This window comes from Protopterus annectens, chromosome 8.part0, assembly GCF_019279795.1.
Source record: "Protopterus annectens isolate FY-2018-M chromosome 8.part0, PAN1.0, whole genome shotgun sequence".
Taxonomy (NCBI): Eukaryota; Metazoa; Chordata; order Ceratodontiformes; family Protopteridae; genus Protopterus; species Protopterus annectens.
Genome location: NC_056741.1, coordinates 525,032,401 through 525,045,653, shown reverse-complemented (window position 1 = coordinate 525,045,653; position 13,253 = coordinate 525,032,401).

Below are 13,253 nucleotides of genomic sequence, written 5' to 3'. Positions count from 1 at the left end.
TGTGTTAAAAGGAGGGAAAGTGGTGGTCAGCTTGGCAATAGTGTCGATGAAATATGAGTTAAACAGAGAGGCTATATCATAGGGGGGTTTATCAGGGTATGGGCAAGGATTGATGTTAGAGCTTGGGTGTATAAGGGAATTTATTGCCCCCCAGAATTTTTGTGGATTTAGCCTATGCTGGTCCTGTAGTTTATGGAAGTATTCCTTTTTGTTTTGGTCACCTGTCGTTTGGCCTGATTATGTAGTTGTTTGTATAGAGTGAGGTCAGTGGGGGGGTTTATATTTTTGCCATGATTTCCAAGGTTTGTCTCTAGTGGACGTGATTTGTTTTGTGGCTTTGGTGAGCCAAGTGGCATGACTAGTCTTGACTCTTTTTAGTCGTGGTGGTGCTACCCTAACTAAGAATTTGAGAAATGTTGTATTGAATAATTTAACTGCATCATCAAGAGTAATACTTTTTAATGGTGCCCGGTTGGTATGCTGTAAAACTTCATTTAGGGTTTCTGGAGAGAATTGGGGTAGGTCTCTAGTTTGTTTTAATTGGTGGTTACTAATAGTTATGGAAGTTTTACATATAGTGAAGGCTGGTAATTGGTCACTGATGCTGTTTGGTAATGTTGCAATGGTGGTGATCTTATTTCGGTCAGATACAAGGATCCAATCTAAGACTGAACCTTGGTTCTTTCTGGTATTTGGCCTAGTTATATCAGAGATAAGCTGAGTGTAGTTGAATAGGTTGATGTTAGTTTGGAGGTTTTGGATAGTGATATCTAACCAATCAATGTTTACATCCCCTAGGCTGATTGTTTCATTTTGAATATGTTTGGTTGACCAAGCTAGAATATCCTCTAGAACAGGAATGTTGTTACCTGGAGGAATGTATAACACTATGATGCAGAGGGTGTTATAGTTATTTAGTGTTAGGAGGGTTACTAAAAGTTCTGCTGAGGAGAACTGTGGAATGGGTTCAGTGAAAGGGACTATTATGTAGATATTTGGGCATATCAAGGTGACACCACCACCTTTTCTATGTAGTCTGTCGTTCCTGAGGCACGTATAGTTGGGGAGTAGGACTTCAGTGTCGTTGATGAATGACTTAAGCCAAGTCTTGATTATGACAGTGAAATCTAATTTGTTTTGGTGTAACTATGCACAGAAGTGGGGAATTTTATTTCTGATGCTTTGTAGGTTGATGGTAGTGAAGTTTAAGGATTTTATGGAGTTGCTTTGGTTATGGAGTTTGGACTGTGGCCCTGGGTTTGGGTGTATGTCTCCACATTTTACTAAGTTAGAAAGGGTGGTTTGATTTAGGTTCAAAGGTTCATAGGTAGGTACAAGGCTATCTGCCCGAGGGCATTTATAAGCCTAGCCAGAGTGTGTTGGCTTTATAGGGTGTTGTTGTTTTTTAGTTTTATGGTGGTAGTCTGGTTTAGGATAATTATAGTGGGCTTTGTATAGATGGAGGATCTTTACTTTAGCTTGTAGAATTATGTCTGGAGAAAATAAGGTAGAGCTTATTGTGGAATAGCTAGGAAGGGTCTGTGTGAGGATGGATGTTAAGTGTAATGATTTGAAAGGTATGAGGACTGTATGATATGATGTAAGGTGGAGGAGTAGGTAGAGATGAAAGAAGATAGTTAGGAGTATGATATTAGTGTAGAGAGGCATAGTGTTAGAGTGGTATACTGAGATGGGAGATAAATTTGTAGGAGTGGAAAGTGTGGGTTAAAGATTGAGTTTAGAGATATGTAGAGAGTTTGGAGGTAGAGTACAGGTGGTTAGGTATAGATGTGGTGTTTTGGTATGAAGGAGGCGGAAGAGGAAGCTGAGAAGGAAATTGGTAGAGAGGATATTTGGGTAGCAGTATTTATTAACAGAGACAGCGTTGGATGGAGTTGGAGGAGGAGCAAGTAGGGAAAGGAGTATATAAGGAGATTAGACAGGTGAAGATAGGTGTGTTAAGGAAGTGACTGGGTTTAGTAGGGGTGTGGTAGTTTGTGCAGAGGGTGGGTGGGGTGGAGATAGCCAATCAATGGAGTTGAATGTAGGGGGTGGGGTTTAGTTAGGTATAAGTCTAATGAAAATGGGGTGGGTGGGAATGGGGGTAGGGTAGAAGAGTGGAGTGAGCTGGAGCATAGCAAGGGCGAACGGAGCGGGTTAAGCTGAGAAAGGTAAGAACCTGTGCTACAAAAACTATCTTAAACTTATAAAACTAAGACATAGGACTGAGAGAGAATTCTTTAGCAGGTCAGAATGCTTGTTTATTTAAAAGTTAGGTGGTAATAAATAATATCTAGTAGGCTTTAAAGACGGCTACTTGAGAAAGAGGGAGTTTTCTATGGCTTAGTTTAAGTATTGTAATGGGGAGGGCTAGCAGGATGCGAGCTGGTAAGCTGTGCTTGCCACTAATTGCACAAATACAGTAATTGCGGTAGTAAAACAGATTATTACTGCTATTTTACTTTAAATAATGTGCATTAGGTTCAGGAGGTACATACACTTTTAATGCACAAGAGAATACAGCTTGAGCAAATTCTCACAGAGTGCACCTTTCCTTCTGCTTGAATTACAGTGGTATTGGCCAAGTAGGGTTGTTTCTTCTGAGTTGGGACACCCGTTAAGATGAAAGGCAAAACTTTTAATGAACAAGAAAATAGAGCTTGAGCAAATTCTCGCAGAGTGCACCTTTCCTTGTGCTTGAATTACAGTGGTGGCCAAGTAGGGTTGTTTTTTCTTATTTGGGGCCCCCGTTAAGATGAAAGGCAAAACATTTAATGAACAAGAGAATAGAGCTAGAGCAAATTCTCACAGAGTGCACCTTTCCTTCTGCTTGAATTACACTGGCATTGGCCAAGTAGGGTTGTTTTTTCTGAGTTGGGGCACCCGTTAAGATGAAAGGCAAAGTGGATTGCACAGCTTTATCGGTCACCTGGGGTGTTTTAACAGTACAGGGGATAGGAAATACTATTTAAAAAATAGTATGCCTATGCCATGTATGCCTATGACAGTAAAATTTGGATATTTTAACAAACAAATGAATAAAAACCAAACTCAGGTGTTGTGTGAGAACATAAAAACATGAAACCATAAACCATAAAACCATACCAGACCAGAAAAAGTTGTTTTGTCATACAAATCTAACAGGCTGCCAACTAAACCATGATATTAAAACAAAACATTTTCTTTCAGACTTCCATCACCTTCTGCTTAAGTATGGGTACTATAGAAATCCCATCATTCAGTCCAGGCTCATGCTTTGCAGTGTGCCTGAATTGCCACTTTGTTTCCCTCACTGAAATTTCTAAGTCCACATTACCCACAAAATTGTTGGAATCAACCTTGTCAATAATAAAAAATAAAATGTTTTGAAATTATTACACAAGGTACTGTGTAGGTATAGTGCACTGCTTGTTTTTTTCTTCTTAATGTCCCTCACATGTTTTAATATCCTATCTCTCAATCTTCTAATATTTTTTTCCCACATAAAAAACAGAACATCGTGTGCAGGTTGCTACATACATCACATTAATGGTGTTACAACTGCAGGGGCCTGTACAGCACAATATTCTGTCATAACCATCAATGATGACATAGGGACTGTCGTTAATAAATCTCCAGGCACTACAAGATCCACATCTGAACATTTTGGACTTATGATATTTGATGCTGTTTGTAACATTACTTTCAAAAATATCTTTTAAATTCCTACCTCAACTATACCCAGTTTTAGGCTTTGGTCCCAGTTTGTTTTCAAGGAGGTATCAAAATCCAAATCCCATGCTCTAAATATGATTTTTACTATTTTAGGTGCATACTCATTGTATTGTACTACCATCACATCACTACCCAAAACACCTTCCGTTGTATGTTGTACTGAACTCAACTCACTCTTGAGTATAGGGACAAAAGATATATTTCTTTTTTGTAATATTTCACATCTAATTTTTAACAACATTTTAATCGGTTAACCTCTGTTCTTAAACATACCGATTAACTTGTAAATTTCACCTTTAAAATCCTTGTCCTCACTTACCAACCTACTTAGCCTGACCATTTGGCCTTTTACAATGCTCTTTTCTGGTGAGGGGGATGGCAACTCTGATAATGTAAAAGTGTATTTGAGTAGGTGTCTTTTCTATACATATAGTGGAGGTTAATCTCTCATCTTTTTCACCACTTTTTCTAAGACAAATGTCCAAGTAGTCAATTTGCTTACTGTCATACTTGTAAGTGAATGACAGAAATGTAGTGGTGGTATTTAAATAGTCAACAAATACTTTTACCTCCTCCAAATGTCCAGCCCATAAAATATGGATGTCGTCCAAAAATCTCAAAAATAACTTTATTTACTCACGAAAGGGGACATAAAAGTAAACTTTTTCTCCCATTCCAGCAGTACCAGATTAGCGTATACCGGGGCACATTTGGCCCCCATTGCCACACCTGCAATCTGCAGGAAATATTGCTCCTCAAAGTGCACAGTTATTATTCAAAACTAAGCCCATGAGTTCAACTAACCAATTGATTTTACTATTACTCAAATTATTGTGACTAGTTAGACTACTACGAAAATATTCTAACCCATGTTGTGGGGTATAACTGAAAAAAGGTTGACCATGTCAATTGTCACAAAACTGCACCGTTCAAGATTTTTCACACCTTTTAACTTTTCTAAACAATCCCACAAATCCTTTATTATGTGGGGAACACCTTTCAAAGAAGCCTTAGAATACTTATCAATGTATGCTGCAAGTTGTAACACCATTAATGTGGTATATGTAGCAACGTGCACAGCATGTTCTGGTTTTCATGTGGGAAAAAACATTAGAAGATTGAGAGATAGCATATTAAAATATGCAAGGGACATTAAGAAGAAAAAAAACAAGCAGTGCACTATACCTACACAGTACCTTGTATAATAATTTCAAAAAAATATTTTTATTATAGACAAGGTTGATTCCAACAGTTTTGTGGGTAATGTTGACTTGAAGTTTCAGTGAGGCAGTTCAGGCTCAAGGAGATGAAAGTCTGAAAGTAAATGTTTTGTTTTGATATCATGGTGTAGTTGGCAGCCTGTTAGATTTGTATGACAAAACAACTTTTTCTGGTCTGGTATAGTTTTATGGTTTATGGATTCATGTTTTTATGTTCTCACACAACACCTGAGATTGTTTTTTATTCACCTGTTTGTTAAAATATCCAGATTTTACTGTCATAGGTATACATGTTCAGGTATATTTAAGATTTGTACAAGGTAAGGGGTTCAATTAATTAATTAATTAATTAACTAATCAATGTGTAGTTAATCAATGTGTAGAAATTGACACTCCATTCATTGTTATAACAATATAAAGGAAGTGATGGTTTTAAATTTCTTGACTCTGAAGAAGCCCATGTAACGAAGGGTGAAAGCACTTAGTCAAACTGTTAGTTGTCATTAAATTGAAACGTTTGGTTTTACCACTGTTGTGGTTCATTTTTTTTTTTCATTTCTCAAGATAGTGAATAGAGGTTGGTGGTCTGTTTCGTTCTGGATATGTCTACCATAAACATAATCATGGAACTTTGAATATGCTAACACAATTGCCAAAAGCTCTTTCTCGATCTGTGCTTACTGCATTTCAGTTTGGGTAAGAGTTCTGGATGCATAGGCAACCGGCTGACCCTCTTGTAGAATGACTGCACCTAGACTAAATCTCGAAGCATCATATGAAACAGTAATTGGCTTGTGAACATCTTAATATCTGAGAGGTGAGGAACTATCAATTTTCTGTATCAGGACATCAAATGCTCCTTGGTGTTGCTCTAACCAAGACCATGATACATCTTTATGTGTCAGCTCTCTGAGCAGTGCTGAAAGTTGGCCTCACATCTAGAATGAACTTGCCTAGGTAGTTAACTATGCCAAGAAAACGTTGCAGGGCTTGAACTTTGTCTGGAGCTGTCATCTTGAGAATGGCTGTTTTTTTAGAAGGGTCTGGTCGTAGGCCTGAACTAGTAAATAAATGACCAACATAAGTAACCTCTTGAAGCCTGAATTTGCATTTCTGTGGATTGACTTTAAGATTCACTTGACATGCTCTTTCCAGAACTTTTCTGAGGTTTTTGTCATGCTCAGCTTCACCATTACCTCTTACTAGTATGTCGTCTACTATAATAGCACAAGGATACCCAGAAAAAATTTGCTCCATTGCAAGTTGAAAGGCTTCACTTGCAGAATTTCTCCCAAATGGCCTTCTCAAAAATCTGTACCTGCTTGGCTATTGGAACTTTCTGAGCTGGCCTGATAACTGGACTGACATTTGGGTCTAACTTCAATGAGTACACAACTGGAAGCTTCCGTAGTTTGTCTTAGAAAAGATTAGCATAGGTAGAAAAAATATACTGGGCGAAATTAGAGTAGTGGTCTTTCAAGCTAACGTGATGGACTTCCTTGTTAAATGAAAGCAGTACCATTGTCAAACTATCTCTGAGCCCTAATAATGACTCTTGCCTCTTGCCCACATAAAATAACAAGTCGTACCTTCTCCTAGCAGAGTAACATGAAAGCACTACTGAGCCTTCAGTCTGAATTTCTTCACCACCATAAGCAAAAAGCTTTGTACACTTTGCCAAATCAAGCCTTTCACCATGACACACTCTAGCAAATGTTTTTGCTGACATAACATTGCACTTGAACCTTTGCCAACTTTGAGCTCTATGGGTTTTCCATTTATCTGAATAATACAAAATATTTCATCCTTTGCCCTTAAATCTACTGCATTGACTGTTTCATGAAGCACTGACACACCATGAGCATAAAGAGTAGGGTTGCAGTTTTCTAATTGATCAACTTGTTTCTTAAAATGCTCCCTTTTTATGAAAGAATGTGGGCCTTTTGATTTACAAAATATTTTGAAATGATTCTACTTATTGAATTTGTGGCACTGCTGACCAAAAGCTAACCATTTTTCCTTTTTAGATTCATGATTTCCACCACAATCATGACAGTTGGCAATGAAACTGGGTGGGGGCCCATGCTTTGAGTTTGCTGACTCACTCTTATGCTTCACTGAGACTGTGTAAACTCTGTAATTTGCTGGAAAGCTCTGGGGTTTACCAGTGGGTGCTGCAGGGGCTAGAGTTGCTTCCATGTGCTTGGGCCTGTTTCTTTTAACCATGTGCTGCATACTATCAACATGAGCTCTAGACTTTAATGGAAGCATTTATCTCTCATTTGTAAGCATATTTGTGTGCTTTTCTGTGAGCTGGTATATGTGACAAATCTCAATGGCCTTATTTAAAGTTAAATCACTGTCATGAAGCAAAATCTTTCTCACAGAATCATCCTTAATACCACACATAAGTCTGTCTCATCAACTCATCCCTTAAATCACCAAATCTGCACATTTTAGCCTTATTTCTCAAGTCAATTATATATGCTGCAAATCTTTCACCAGGCTTTTGATCCCTTATGTAAAATAAGTGCCTTTCCATTCTAACATTTGTCTGGGGGTTACAAAGTTCTCTAAATTTACATTTTGACCACTCAGGTCCTCCCTTGACTCAGCCAGTACAACAATATGATGGTTTTCCCCCTCTCCTGCAAAGATAGCAGGTGCATACACAAATGAACACTTCCTTTCAATGGCTTCTGACCCAGCTAAATTATGCAGAATGAATGCCTTTGTATGGTCATCTTTATCAGAAAATGCAGCCTGTGTGAAAATGTCATCCTCTTGCTCAAACACTCTCCAGTTCTCTGCAATATTATTGTCAAACACAAGTGCAGTGAGTTTTCAAAATCCATCAGCCATGCCCACAAAGTATGCACAAACACACTAAAAATATGGCCCTTGTAATTATGCACAAACAGACTGTTCTGTGAGCTTGTAATAACATTCAAATGCACAATAAACTTTTCAAAATACTATCCTGTGCGAAATATGCTCTGAAACAGTCACCAAGGCCATAGACGAGGGAAAGGTGGCTCACACAGCCTACCTTGACCTCGCCAAGGCATTCACCATTCCTCACTCAGGTATTATAGAAAAACTCACCAGCCTGAACATAAACCCCTACATCACAAGATGGGTTGCCAACTGGCTTACAGGCAGAACTCACGTGGTAAGAATAGCAGGCTCCAGGTCCGACTCTAAACCAGTCACAAGTGGTGTCCCGCAAGGCTCAGTCCTGGGACCCCTACTGTTCGGCATATACTTCTCAGAAGTACAGGCAAACACAGGAGGACTATGGCTAACCAAGATCGCTGATGACTGCAAACTGGGAGCCATAATTGACTCTCCGGCTGACATGGACATCCTCCAAAAAGGCCTTACTAAGACGGACACCTGGTGTCAAAGTTATGGCCTCAAGCTAAATACCAAACAATGCATAGTTGTCCCATTTTGAAAAAACAAAACACCCACGAATTACCACATAGGTGGCAGCCCTCTTAATACAGAAGAGGTAATAAGAGATCTGGGGACCCAGGTAGATGGTAATCTCTCCTTTGACAATCATATTGCCAAAGTAGTTAGGAAATCCTTCTGTGTGGCCCTTTTAATTACTAAAGGGTTCGCATCTAGAAATAAAGAGGTTATAGTGCTCCTCTACTCGTCACTCATCAGACCCATCATAGAGTACAATGCCCCATTTGGGATGTATCTCACAAGACACTTCAAACAGCTGGAAAGACCACAAAAGTATCTCACCAAGAGGATTACTGGCCTCAAACATATGTCCTATGCAGACCGACTGAAAAAACTCTGGCTGTACTCAGTGGCATATCACTTACTCAGAGGTGATTTCTGCCTGACTTACAAAGCTATGTTCAACTCAGAATTGATGGACATGTTCCACCTAAAGAAATCCAAATCACTGCGAGCCACGCGCTCTAGTGAGCTAAACCTTGCCACAACAATAGATAGAACATGCTGGCGGGATAGATTCCTGTCACAGAAACTCCCCATGCTTTGGAACAAAATTCCTAACTACATTAGGCAGAGCCCCTCACTAACACTCTTCAAGATAAACCTTGACGAGTGGATGGGTAACAGAAAATACACCCCTGGGATCACTTCATTGGCTCTGCTTGACAGAGGCGTAGTTAATTAATCAATGGGGCGGTGAAAGCCGACACACTCTGGCTAGGCTTATAAATGCCCTCGGACAGATAGCCTAGTACCTACCTATGAACCTATGAACCTATGAAATGTCCCTATCTTGTGAAATAACTTTACTGAAATACTACACAAACATGTGAACACTTTATACACTTCTGATAACTCGAATATCTTTAACTAATATGAAAAATATGTGCTTAGCAAAAATGTGGTCGTCTTCTCTTATTTTATTCGTTTCATGCAATTTGGATTTATTTCAAACATTTTCCATAGTAATTCGAATATTTTTATCAATATCAGACATATTAGTTTATTTGAATATTGTTTAGAGCGTTCTGTATACCTTGTTTTATATTTTGCAAATAAGAAATTATTTGAGCAAGTTTTAACATCTGAAATTTATTTGTGAACTGTTCTGCGAGTTATACATGCAGTAGGGATGAGTCACTCCTCTATATTCTTCCAATACCAACCGGGTGCCTCTCAGACTCAAATTGAAGAAACTGGAGCTCTTTCTGTCAACAAATCATTTTTGGCCATGCTTCCTTTGACACCATGCCCTTTTAGACATGCCTCTTCTGACACCATGTCACTTGTCTCTCTCTAACATAGATGACAAGCATGTGGAGTAGTTTGTTTAGATGTTTTATTACATATAAACACATCAGGATGGACAGCAACATCATAAAATATAAACAAACTGATTAACAGATAGGTCTTACATACATACATGCTTACATCTCAACGGCTTTCTATAAAATGGAGATTAAAACACACTCATTTAAATACCATACTTATCAATCACTAAATAACCATGTGACATAAACCCTACCCTTCTCTTAAACAAACCTGCTAGTAAAAAATGTATTAAAAATTGTTCTATTTATAAAAAAACTTCTAAAATGCACAAATACATGATATACAAATCTTTATATGTTAGTGTTATTAACGTATAAGAGGCCTAGACTTTAATTTGGGTTTGATAGGAACAAATTCATTGAGTCCATGCCCATGGTCTCCCCTTAATCTTATAATCCATTTGGATTCTAACTGCTCAGCAATGTTCCTAATATGAATTTATTCCTATCAAACCCAAATTAAAGTCTAGGCCTTTTATACATTAATAACACTAGGTAGGAATGAGTATGGTATTTAAATGAGTGTGTTTTCATCTAAATATAAACATCTGATGAAGCAGTTTGATATGTGAAAGTGCTTGTGCATTCAATAAAACAATATACTTTGGAGAACCTGGCCATTTCAGAGTCCTTTTGTTTTGATGGATTTATCCTTTTTTTTTTTTTTTTTTACATTGCAGTGCCTACATTTCTCAAAATTGAACAAGGAAAAAGAAAGAAGGGAGAAAGAACAAAAAAAAACAGAAGCACCTGTTTACATTAGTATCCCCATTACACTTAAAAATAACTGAGAAAACTTTACAGCATGCAAAGAAAATCATGCACTACAAAAATATTACTATTAAAAAAAAATTAGTTTTGCTTATAGTTAACTTTCGCCCTCCGCCTCCCCCCCCCTAAGTATTTTTTGAACATTAATGAAATGAAGTAGGGCATATGCTTTAGACTCCCCTACAAGTTTAACAAAGTCCAATATTTACAGATTTTATTGTTCTGTCATGTTTCACAAATAAAATTATTACTTGTAATCCCACATTTGTCAATTTTCAAGTTACTGGTTCTATTCCTGTTCATCTCCATCTCCCAAATCCTGTCTCTGCTTCATTTCCGATGTACTCTCAATTCTACTAGTCAACTCTTGTGCTTTTTTCCTTTTTTCAAGCGGTTTTTTTTTTTTTTGTTGAAAGATTGGAAAAGGTTTCACTACCACAGTCTCCCTGTGCTCTTTATTATTAGAACAAGAAGTAGAATCTTTTCTGTTTCACAGCTTACATTTTGTTGGACAAACTTTTTGTATTTCCTCCTTAGCCTGCACTGTACCAAAAAATATATATGTATTTTGACCCTCCGGGGTAGAATACTTTGAAGACAGCTGGGTACAGAAGTTTAAATCTCACTCCTGCTTTTCGACATTCCTGAATAGTATACACATTTACTCCTCTTCTGCCTGGTTTACAGTGAGTAATCATTCTCCAGAAACACTCTGCTGTCTACCACAGTTTTGTCAGAATCAACTCTTTCTGCTGGTAGGGTTGCATCTTTACTATTAAAGGTCTAGATTATTTTCTCATAGTCTGGCTTGGAGCATACACACAATGTGCCCTGCTGTGGAATACCAGTCCCATTGCTTATTTGTGTTTTCATAAATTTAATAAATTTCCTTTCAGCTTCTAAGGTACAGCAGAAAATCTTAGGTTTTCTCTATGTGCTCTGTCCTCTAATTCTATTGTTTTTTGAAACATCTCTTCTTGAACAGTGTCATATTCAACCAGATTTTACTTCATTTCAACCTCAGATTTTTGCAGTTTTTTTGCAGTTTTATCATCTAATCTGAATATCTGTTTAAAGCTTCTTCCATTTTTTTCCAGATCACCAACCTGTGTCAGTGGTGAGGATTTGGGCTCCCTGACTACTGGCCCAGAGCAGGAGTGACACATATGTGAACAAAAGCATAAGAATATTCTGGAAGGAAGTTCTGCAAGTATTCCAAAATCATTATGCTGAGATTTTTGAGAGTCAGAAAACCCATAAATGAAGGATATATTTGTCTTCTGGATACAGTCTGTCTTCCCAGTTTATAAGACAAAGAGGAATAACAATTTTTTTCAGCATCAATTACAAAGGCTGAAAATATCTGTCTGATCCAGTGGTTATTATTTTTAAAAGCCCCAGGCCTTCGTGGATTGCAAGATAAGCTATGAAACACATCCCACCCCACCCCACCCCCAAAAAAAAGAAAGAAAAGAAAAAGCTACTGTGCCAAATATTTCTCAAGGGAAATTTACATTTTTTCTTAAAATCAGACTATGCTCTCAAAAATAACAAATCCTGGTAAGCTTATAGAAACCACAGGGGCATTCAGACCATGTGTTTATTAACTGTAGACTATAGCTTTTATATAGAAATATGGGATAAGAGGTATAAGGAGTACTTTTCGACCATTGTTGGTTTATTCCTGGCAGAAATACATGGCATAATATCTTGATAGTTATTTATCTTATAGAATACCAGACTGAATTAAACAGATCTAGACCTAACTATTTCTATAGATGCTGAAAAATATTTGACACCACACCTTGGCCATATGTGCTACAGATTCTTAAGCATTACAACTTTCTGGAGAACCTGATCACTTCTTTAGAACAAATCTTCAGTCTGTATATGAAATGGTGGTAAATTAGGCCAGTTTTCTCAGAATTCTTTCCCCTAGGTAGATGAATAAAACATTGATGACCCCTATAGTCCTTCCTCATTATCATTGCAGTTTAGCTATTAGTACATTTATTGAGAGATTCAATGCTAGCAACACAAAATGGGCAAAAAAAAAAAAACTGGATGGACAAGTAAAGCAAGAAAGAAAACTTGTTTTCTTTAAAGATGACCTGGTCTTGGTGGTATCCCAACCATAATGCATGTTTCCCAATATACAGAATGCCTTAAACGCTTTTGGTAAACTCCTAAGTTATAAAATGCATATTAAAAACATCAAAGCCTTTGGGAATTGGCAAGACTTTATTACTTGGGGACCATACTTGCTTTAGTCCTAGACAAGTATAAAAGATCTATCATTAGTTCAGTCTAGGATAGTATATATTTCCATATAAGCAGGGTGGGCATTCCTAGAACTTTCCAGAAAATAAAAATCAATGCAGTAAAAAAGGTACTTATCCAAAACTGCCTAATTACAAGTTCTCCTTGTGTGCATGAGTGTGTGTGTGTGTGTTATATTAGATAGGTATAGTCACAATGGCTGTGCCGATGAAATTTCAATGTCACTAATGTCTACACATGGACATCGACAAATAACCATCAACATGCTTCTGAGCATAGTTTGAGATTACTCCTTGGACAATGCAAATTTTAAAACAGTGTTTCTGCAGGTGAGCAAGCCCCCTGCATACCCCCATACTCCATTATAATTATCTATTCTAACTCAGAGATTTCACAGTCCCAGAGAAAAAGTTATATTCCCCAGTGCTGGGGATTGAGTGATCTCTCACAACTGTTGACT